The sequence below is a fragment of the Lolium rigidum genome, chromosome 1 (assembly GCF_022539505.1).
Source record: "Lolium rigidum isolate FL_2022 chromosome 1, APGP_CSIRO_Lrig_0.1, whole genome shotgun sequence".
NCBI classification, from domain to species: domain Eukaryota; kingdom Viridiplantae; phylum Streptophyta; class Magnoliopsida; order Poales; family Poaceae; genus Lolium; species Lolium rigidum.
Genome location: NC_061508.1, coordinates 191775639 through 191786072, shown reverse-complemented (window position 1 = coordinate 191786072; position 10434 = coordinate 191775639). Strand labels below are relative to the sequence as shown.

The following is a 10434-nucleotide window of genomic DNA, read 5'->3' as shown; positions in this document are numbered from 1 at the left end:
ACACAAATTCGGTTTTGTAGTTATTAGCTCCCCCTACATATGTGCTAGATAAGCTTGTTACAAAGCATTGCACATATGTATAGATAAGAATTGTCGGAGAGTGAACAACTACCAAATGATGCTAAGGTGTAAAGAATGTACCTTTGAAGCGTGATACCATCGGAGTGCACAATTTAACCATCCTTAGCACCATGGATAGCTAGATACCACTTGGAAATCGTACTACTTGAAAAACGTCAAAAATAACTAGATACCTCATGAGATCAACATTATATGGTAGGCTCTAGTATCACTTGGAAATTAACACTTTGTAGCATATCTAGCTATCACCTATGCATGCTAGTATATCAATCACCATACAAGTTCTATTACTAGCATATACCACACAAGCATTGTATGTTGAATGTTAAAACTTGTGCCAAATGCAATCAATCATATGAATATGCTCATATAAATGCGACAATCAAGTTCATGAGCTTGCCCCCCCCCCCCCTACTTGTGTGCTTAAATTTTAATTGATCCTCCCCCTATGCTTTTCTTATGCTTTTCCCTTGCAGAACCGACTCTCCCCTTTGTCATATCTCATTCTATCTTTGTGACTAACTTCTCCCCATAGATTGTGCCAATTTATCCCCATCATTTTATATCTTTGTACCAATTTCTCTCCCTTTGTCATTTATTAGCACAAAAGGTATACTAATTGTAGGCAGGAAAATTTTAGTCAAACAATAGCTAGAGGGGTGTGAGATGGCGGACTAGAGGGGGATGAACAAATCTCTTGGGATTGAGTCATTAGTTCAATTAGTTTAAACTAGACTATATGTATAAGATATTTAACTCGGTTTAAACCAATAACAAGCTTCTTCACACATCTTACAATGGTTATATTGCTAATGTTGAGTTAAGTAATTGATACACATTAGCTAGATCAAACACTAGGTTCACAAGCTCATAAACAAGTTATATGCTACCACTAGATCATAGTGAACATAGAAGCAATAGTGGTACCATATAAGCATGAAAAACATTTGTCTTCAGTGAATGAGCCTAATAAGTGCAAAGTATGACTAGATGCACTAAGCAAGTCCTTAGTAAAAAGAATGCCATGCCAAACAACTTGTACCTTTGCTTTGCTCGAAGGAGAGGCATGTCATACATATGTGGGAGATGGCTAGAGAGGGGTGTTAAGAGGATTGAAACTGATTCCCTAGGCAGATGTTGGGGAGATTATATGTAACTTCGGGTGGAGATCAAGGTGCATGAACCCTTAGTTCGCTATGTGACTGTGTTTTCTAGCAAGCTGCGGACGATAGAGACTTATGTTGCAGACGACAGAGACAATATGAACGTCTTGTGGTCGGCTAGGCCACTCTTTCTTGGCATGCAATGCTCCGGCTTACCGAGATCGGAATGATGATCTCCCGTATTCTGTGAAGAGACTATCGCCACGAGAGGACCTGGTGAAAAGAACGGGAGGATGAAAGTATGGCAATAATGCTGCATCCTCGGGAGGTGAATACTCTGGCCATGGCACGAGGGTTTCAACCAATGGCACTTCGGCAAGTGTTGGTCGTGGACGCGGTAGAGGGGTCAACAGGGAAACAGACAGGGCTGATGAGGCTGAGGTGTCCTCACTTAACAAAGGAGGTCGTGGTGGCAGAGGCCGCAGCCGCTCTGCTCGTGGATGGGGAAGAGGGAGTAGAGAGGTTACTGGTCGAGAGCTGTTTGTTGTTAAAACAAACACCAAAACTGCGGCAGGAAACAAGCGCAAGGCGGCCAAAAACCAAAATCCTCAGCTCCCAGTTCTTGAGTCGGTGGAAGCTGTTAACACTCTAGCTCTGGTTGTGTTAGATAATGGGGGCAGCGTCCCTGCGGCTGAGGGAGATGCACTCAGCTCTAACTCAAACAAGAAAAGGACCTCAACTTCAGGATCGGCGGATCAGGCGGAGGCTATGTCGCAATCTAGGAGAACTCCGCTATTTGGTGAAGAAATTCAGACCTGCCCTCCTCTTCTTGTCAGAGACAAAGATGTGGGATAACAAGGCAAAGAACTTCATGGGGTCTATCGGCTACTCGGGGTCGTAGTGGCAGCCTTCCGCTCTTTTGGAAGCAGCCATTTTCAGTTTCTGTCCTGGGTGTCAACTCACATTGCATTGATGTGATTGTATCATCGGACGAGCCAACTCCATGGCGTGCTACCTTTGTACCAAACTTGCTCGAGTATGAACGTCAGTTTAATTCACCTCATTGAGGATAATAGTAGCATTTGATTGATCGTATAGAACAGTGGAATAGCTAACAAATTATTTCCACCTGTTAGGGATTAGAAATTTCATGTTCTATCTCTTCTTCAAAGGAATTATTCAACAACTTACGGTGAGAGCAACATTGAGAATATTTGGTAATGATTATTCAGGTCACACAATGCTTCTGAGCCAATAGAGACACCATGGGCAGTACACATCTTCTCAAGCTCTGGTAATATTATCTCTTCTATCTTGAAAAATATTAAACAACAATAATCAGTTGGAGACATAGACATAGAACTCCACAATAGAATATGAATATTACATCAGATGCCACATCGTTAGAAAAGGCATCTCATCATAGTCATTTAACAGCTGGGAAAAAAAGCTTTAGATACTAATGTCTGTTGCATACCAAGAATCTATAATAGATGCAGATCAGTACTATGTGATGACTTACATGAGTTATTAACAATAGGGGTACATACATTTTACATATTTATAGAAGGTTGGTTGTAGAGAATTTCACCAACCTTAATAGAATTTTGGATAAACATATATTTCCGGCCACTCATATCTTTTTTATATTGAATAATTTATTTGTTTTGAAGTTTGATATGATTGTTATAATCAGTGTGGTTATTTCTACTCCCTCCAATCCATAATAAAAGTCGGGGATTTAGTACAAAGTTAATATAATTTTGTACTAAATCCTAGGCACTTATTATGGATCAGAGAGAGTAGATAAATACTCCCCTTCTTCATTTTATGTGCATGAAGGCCTTTATTTCCATTGTTATTTCCGTGGTGCCATTGAGTATTGACTGAATCAAGCCACACCTCCTATTGCATATTAGTTACGAGTATTTTTAATGATACAAGTGTTGTTTTTCAGATTAGCCTACTTAATAAATCTATCATGCTAAAAAATTGGTAAAGAACAATTCTTCAAAGTTAGCCTATTTCAGATTTGTCATCTTACATTTTTGTTATACCTAGACTTTTGTTCGTTCAACTTTATTACTCCCGAGTTTTCTTTCCTGGGGCATGCATATAGGTGTCAATAATTCTATCATTGTATTTGTTGCGCACAATTTCATTTTCCTAAGAAAAAAGATATCAAGAGTATCTCTTCCTTTTCATCGACCCAATTGTCCTGATAGGTAGCAAGGTGATGATGGCACTATGAGAACAAGAAAATATCTCCTTCGGTTAACTCCCTTTGGTATTCCCCAATATGATGATTCCATGTTCCATCTCACCAAGAGGGTTCCTTTAGATTGGAGCCATCCTTTTATGAGATGAAAGCATGGTAGTCCTTGTTTCTTCTATTTTTATCCCCTTCAATAATATGTCGGGCTACTCATCTGTAGCTCGATGCCTCCTGGCATGATTCGTTTTCAGCCATCACACATGGGATGAAGGCAGTAAGGGGACATAACTTTTGATTAGTGGAGATTTATTTTACCCTAAGTCACATATCTACCATCGCCCCACTAAATCCAGGACCCACGATCCAATTTGGATTACTATAAATGAAGTTATATTGTTATGCAGAGATAAATTGTTGCATGACCCCTGAGTTAATATATTCCTTTGCATATATAGTTGCCTCATATGAAGTATTTACATGTGTGTGTGACTCCATCTTCCTTTCTTCGCCATCCTTCGCTCCCGTTGTTCGGTTTTAGATGATTCTCTCATGCAGTACTTATACCTAACTATATTTTCTATTTATATGTTATTGGACATACCAATTCTCTTGATTGAGAGCTTGCGAATCGGTGGATGCTGAAGTGAACACACCTAATCTGAAATGTTCTTCTGCATCTTGCTTTCTGATTTTCGGGTGTGGTTGTTCATTTGGTCATAGGATGGGAAATGGAGGGTCATTTCTGGGTAGTGATGTGAAGCTATCATACAACATAGTTTCAAGGTTTACTTTTGCTCAATTTATGTTGATCTTTCAATTTTGGGTAGTGATTCTTAGAAAGTTTTTTTTAGGCCTATAACCATCTGTAGTAGGGATGCAAAGCTATCATACCACAAGTAGTGTCATATATTTCTCAATTTATGTTTCTCTTTGAATTTTGGGTTGTGATTCTTAGAAGTTCTTTTAGTCCTATTTACCATCTGTGATTGCAGGATAACCGGTGAAGTTTCTAGGTGGCGTCATTGCTTTGAAAAGTAAAGGGATCACCAGAGCAAATTGAAATTTGTTCCCTACAGATGTTCAGTTATTTGGAAAGCATGTATGAATCAACAGTATATAACCGACAAATACTAATACAAAAAAGTGCATGCATGCTTATTGAGGATGAAACCTTTTCTCCATAATATGGAATCACTATTAGTGCTGAAAGGAAAATGATCTTGCTGTGATAATATTAACTCTTGAGAAATGTCATGATCGGAGTAGTAAAATTTGGCATTGCTAGCTATCGATATATTTATTGTGTAGATAGATACTAACACACTAAACGGTCAGATAGTGTATACATTCCATTGATACCTATCCGATATCCAACGTGGCACGTCTATTTTTTTTACAGACGGCACTGAAATGAAAATTGGAGAAAAAATATGTTATGCCTGAATACACACATCAGAAAACACATCTAGACCGTCAAAACATAGTGTAAACGGCACGACGAAGCACGCATATCCATCTAGTATACATGGTGTAATCCATGCGATCAGACATGAAAGCAGTACACATATTGTGAATATAATTGAAACACAGCAGAGAGTCCAATAAGCTCTTTCTTTATGTTACAGTGGAGGCTTGCATGCACTTTATTTGTAGGTACCGCTATTTTCTCCGATTAATATTACTTGCCACTAGTGTTTTAAAAAAGAAAAGAAAAATTACTTGCCACTAGTATGAATGCATGTATGTAGAATTAAAATATATCTAGATACATATATATTAATATTAAGTAATATAAATCGGAGGGAGTAGCAATTTTAAACGGAAATAGAAACATATACTAGTCTAGTGCGTGTTTCAGGTTGCGTGATCAATTAGAACTCGTAACGCTAATTAAGAGCTGAGAGAGCGGAGCGCCGTCACCATGCTCTGCAAGTTCTCATACGAAGACCCACCGGGAGCTGCGGCATCCTCAGCCTTGGCCTTCCACCCTGCCGCATTCCTCCGCATCTCCTTGGACTCCATTGCCTGCCTGACATGGCCGGCGACCTGCTCCCGCCTTACCTCGTCGTCAAGCCGGAGGCCCACGCCCCACACCTCGCAGGCGTACTTGCAGTTTGTGTACTGGTCGGCGAACCCGGGCCAGCACACCATGGGCACTCCAGCCGCCATGCTCTCGCAGGTGGAGTTCCACCCGCTGTGCGTCAGGAAGCATCCCACGGCCGGGTGCCGCAGCACCTGCTCCTGCGGGCACCACGTGGTCAGACAGCACCGCCCTGCCGTTGCTGCGACGAACTCCGGCGGCAGTACAGCCAGGCCGTCGCTGGCGCCTGAGACAAGGCGGTTTATACAAAAATAACCTAAAAGTGGAAGAAAAACACAGACTGACCCTCCGGCGAAACTATTTCTCCAATCTAACCCTTTTGTGTGGCGTCCCTCCCACGGGCGCCACATATGCCCATGTGGCTCCCCTCCTGCCGGCGCCACACACCCAGCCGACGTGGCGCCCTCGCCGCTGAGCTGGTGCGCCCATCCGACGTGGCAGCATGTGTGGCGCCCCTCCCATCGGCGCCACACATGCACTTGGAATCCCCCAAAACATACTGTGAGACAAATCCTCTGGGACTTAGCCGTTTTGCGAGGCTCGATGTGTGGCGCCGATGCCACGGGCGCCACACTAGCCTGTGTGGCGCCGATGCCACGGGCGCCACACATAGAGGCTCGCGAAACGGCTAAGGACTTATCGTCCGAGCCCCTCGGATGTTTTCGACCCAATAGTTCATATAAGTTGGCATGTGTGGCGCCGATGCCACGGGCGCCACACTAGCACTTGTGGCGCCGGTGAGAAGGGCGCCACACATGGACTTGTGTTGAAAACATGAAAAATCCTACCAAACTCCAACGATTACGAGTACAACATTGGACACAACAAGTAGCAATTTCATGACATACACATATAACACTTCATAGGTCACATTGTAGCACGTAGATTCAAACAACAAGTAGCATTACAGACCATGGTTCGAAATGACAGAGGGTTCACAAATCGATACTTATGAATATAGAGTTCACAACAACACGTAGCACATCCTAGTAGCGTCCTCGCATAGAGCCTCGCAAAAACGGCTAAGTCTCAGACGTCCGGAGCCCCTGGATGTTTTCGACCGAAAACTTGATATAAGTTGGCATGTGTGGCGCCGATGGGAGGGGCGCCACACATGCTGCCACGTCGAATGCGTCGATGGCGCCACGTCGGTTGGGTGTGTGGCGCCGGCAGGAGGGGAGACACATGGGCATGTGTGGCGCCCGTGGGAGGGGCGCCACACAAAAGGGTTAGATTGGTGAAATAGTTTCGCCGGAGGGTTAGTCTGTGCTTTTCTTTCACTTTTGGGTTATTTTTGTGTAAATCGCCTGAGACAAGGTTGTCTCTGATGGACCAGAGGAACGGGTGGCTAGTGGCCGCGAGGCCCCACGCGAACTCGGCGAGCTGCTCAGCTGTGACGACAGTGAGGCTGCCGAAGTTGGCGTAAACGACGGTGCTCTTCTCTTGCGTGTCCAGCCAAGCGAGGCACATGGTGTCCTGCTCCCAGAGGCTCAACCCGCTGTTGGAGGAATTGGAGTTGTCCTCTGCGGCGGCATTGTCGTCCCCGAATTGGTTTCCAAGCGGGCCGATAGTGTACATGCGCGGGTACTCGGCGCGGAGTGCGTCGAGGACGTCGGCCTCGAGGTCGTCGAAGGTGTTGAGGATGAGGGCTCCGGCCTTGGTGCAGCCTTCGGCCTCCACGGCGCTGAATCGGAGTCCAAAGTCGTCAGGATCAGTGGTGCGGACGACACTGGAGATGTCACCGAGGCTGATCGGCGGCAAGCCGGGAATCCAGTCGATGACCGTCCTCTCAAGGTGGCCGTTCGTCAGGCAGCTCTCGTCTGCAAACGCAATAGTACAAGCGAGTGAATCGAGTCCGAGTGATAACCAGACCAGGCATATAATACCTATTTCCTCATTAATTGTTGTGTCACTTTAGATTTTTGCTAACGTAACATATGCATGATTTTACTTATGAATTATGATATTACTTTCATTGTGGCTAGTCTAAGGTTTCTTCTTGGAACTACTACCTTATAAAAAACTAGAATTATTACTATACTTGTGCTAAGTTTTATGCTCATAAATTGGTCACATGTTATAGGTATCTAATCAAATATCAAGATCATGCGGTGGCACACTGGCACCCAATTGAGGAAGTCAAATGCTAGGAGTCCAAGTTAGTAGATTTTAAATCTTTCTTTACACATTTTCATGGTTTCGGTAGTTTTAGTTACCATTCTTGAAACAAACACATCCATAGCGAGCGAAACGGAGGTAACCCAATATTAGAGCATCTCCAGTCGCGTCCCCCAAATCGTCCCCCAAACCGCGCCGGATTGAGCGTTTGGGGGACGTGTTTCGTTCGTGCCGCGTTTGGGGGACGTCGCTCCCCAGTCGCGTCCCCCAAACAAAATTTCGCAAATTTTAAACTTGACTAGATTCGATTAGATTCGTCCAAACTTACATAGATTCGAACGAAATTTGACTAACTTTAAAACTAAACCTAATCTAGAACCACTTGCGGCGGCCCGAGGCGTCGTAGTACCGCTCGGAAGTTGTACATCTCGTCGGTGACGACCTCCCGCTTGACGCGCTCGTCGACGGGCTCGTCCACGGGCTCGTCCTTCACCAAGCCGCTTGGTCCTGCCTCGCCGTCGTCGGTGAGGTCCACCAGCCGGCTTGCCGGAGTCGCGGATGGACATGGCGATCGCCGCGTCCAGGTTGCCCCTCCGAGCGTCCTTGTCGTCCATGGACGCCAAGAACGCCGCCCGCAGCCCCGGGCAGTCCTCGGGGTCGTCGCTGCTGGCGATGAGCCGCTGCCGCCGCTCGTACTCCGCCAGCAGCACCGTCTGCGACGCTTCCTCCGGCTCCTCCTTCACCTCCGGCTTCGGGATGAGGAGGGCGCCGCCGCGCCTCCCTTGCTGCCGCCCGCTGCCGCTACCGCCACGCCTCGTGTTGACGGGCGTCGCCGGCTCCTCCTTGACCTCCCGTTTGGGAACGGTGTACGGCGCCGACCGGTACGACGACGACGGCGTCGATCGCGCCGGCCCCGAGGAAGAAGAGTGCGAGGAGGACGAGTACGTCGTCCTCCTTGGCTGCCATTGAGGAGACGGCGGCGGCGACGACGGCATCTCCAGCCTTGGAGCGCCGTTGCGGAGGCCGCGGATGACGTTCTCGAGGGTGCGCCCGGAACGCCCCGAACGAGGCGCGGCCTTCCCTGTTCCAGCTGTTGGGCCCGCCGATGAGGCCGGTGGTGCTTGTGCATCTCGACGTCGTACTTGGCCTTGAAGTACGTGACCCACCAGTCGTCGTTGTCCTTGGCCGCCCATGTCGGATCCGCCCGCTCCTCGGCGGTGAGTTGAGCCCGACGGGCCTTGATGGCGTCCCGCCATTGCTGCGTGTCTGGCTTCGGCGGCGGCGGGATGCCAATGCCGTTCACGGCCATCTTCCGGCCGCCGCCGCTTGGCAGCCGCATGTCCGGCGGGACTGGATACCGGGCGTGGTACAGCGCCCACGCCTCCGCCACGGTGAGGCTGCCGCGGCCGAAGCCGTTCGCCGCGGCGATCTTGCGGGAGGACGAGCTCGACATTTTTTGAGTGGCGAGGAGAGGATCTGGGAAGGGGGAGGCGGCGGCGACGAGAAGGATTATGATGAGCGGCGATAACTGGAGGGCGTCTTAAAACAGCGGCGGCAGCGGGTGGTTGCACGCAATAACTCCGGCGCGGACGGCCACGCGGCCATGCACGACGAGACGCGTCCCTGCGTCGCCTGGGAAAACAGGGACGCCATTAACGTCGCTTGACCAAAGGTAGGCGACGGGGTTTTAGTCTTCCGTGCCGCTGACGCGTCGGCCCCGCCACTCCCCGTCTCGCTTTTCGTTGTGTCCGGCGTCCCCGGAACGTCCCCTGTGGGACGGGGACGGGCTCGGGGCGCCGGACACCGTATCGGGCCGCGCCGGACAAAAATGGGCTTTGGGGGACGCGGCTGGAACACTTTTTTTGTCCGGCGCGCCCCAAATCGCTTTGGGGGACGGTTTGGGGGGACGCGACTGGAGATGCTCTTATGCGTGTGTTAAAATTGTTACCTTTGAGTGGGAGGTAACCTCTTGCTTGGAGGTCCCGGAGCCTCATCTGGGCTGTCAGCGCGGCAGCGCTACATGTCCACAGCACCATGGTCGGGATGCCCAGCTCCCGCGCCACGTCCAATGCGAAGCTCATGAGCGCGGTTGGTAGCAGTGCATGTCACGGGTGGGACGCCGGCGTGGCGTTGAGCCGCAGGACGAGCTTCCTCGGCGGCTCCGCGCAATGGATGGTGGTGGCCATGGACAGGGCGAGGTCGTACTTCCTCTTCCCCCGGTCAGCCTCGACTAGACCGTCCGGGATGGCCTCGAACCGGAACCCGTCGCGGCCGAGCAAGGCAGCTGCGCCCTCCGTCACCTGCACACGCCGGTGTTTGTCCTCGGTGTTGACGAAGGTGATGTACAAGCCGTGGCTGTGCGGAAGCTTGGCCAGCTGCAACGCAGGGTTGATGTTGCCGGAGCTCGGGTGCGGCACCACCACCGCGTGCGGCCTCGCCATTTTCAGCCGAGCAGGAGCGAAACGGTACACGATTTCGCAGGAGCTGCTCTGTGCTCTCCACGTTCGGCAGCGAGCGAGAGCCGCAGAGGCAGTTAACGCGTCCCCATCCGCGCCGAAAGCTGGCACGCCTTGCATCAATGCATGCACGGTGTGGCAGATACATATTAGAGCAAGTACAATAGAAGTCCAGTCAGCTGACTATAAGACATTAAATAATATATTTTAGATGAGTTGGAGGAGAGAGAAGGAGAAAGAGAAGGGAGGTGGGCTACTATGCAATAGCCAGCTCTTGCACGTGCTCCTAGGCACCATGTGAGAGTGAAAAGTGGGCCATATATTAGTAAAGTACTACATTCTTATAGCTAACTATTGTAC

General features: G+C 48.5%; 1 pseudogene; it reads right to left on the bottom strand.

The window, feature by feature from the left end:
• Positions 1–5255: 5255 nt before the first annotated feature.
• LOC124682892 lies at positions 5256–10106 on the bottom strand (annotated as a pseudogene).
• Between the last annotated feature and the right edge of the window lie 328 nt (positions 10107–10434).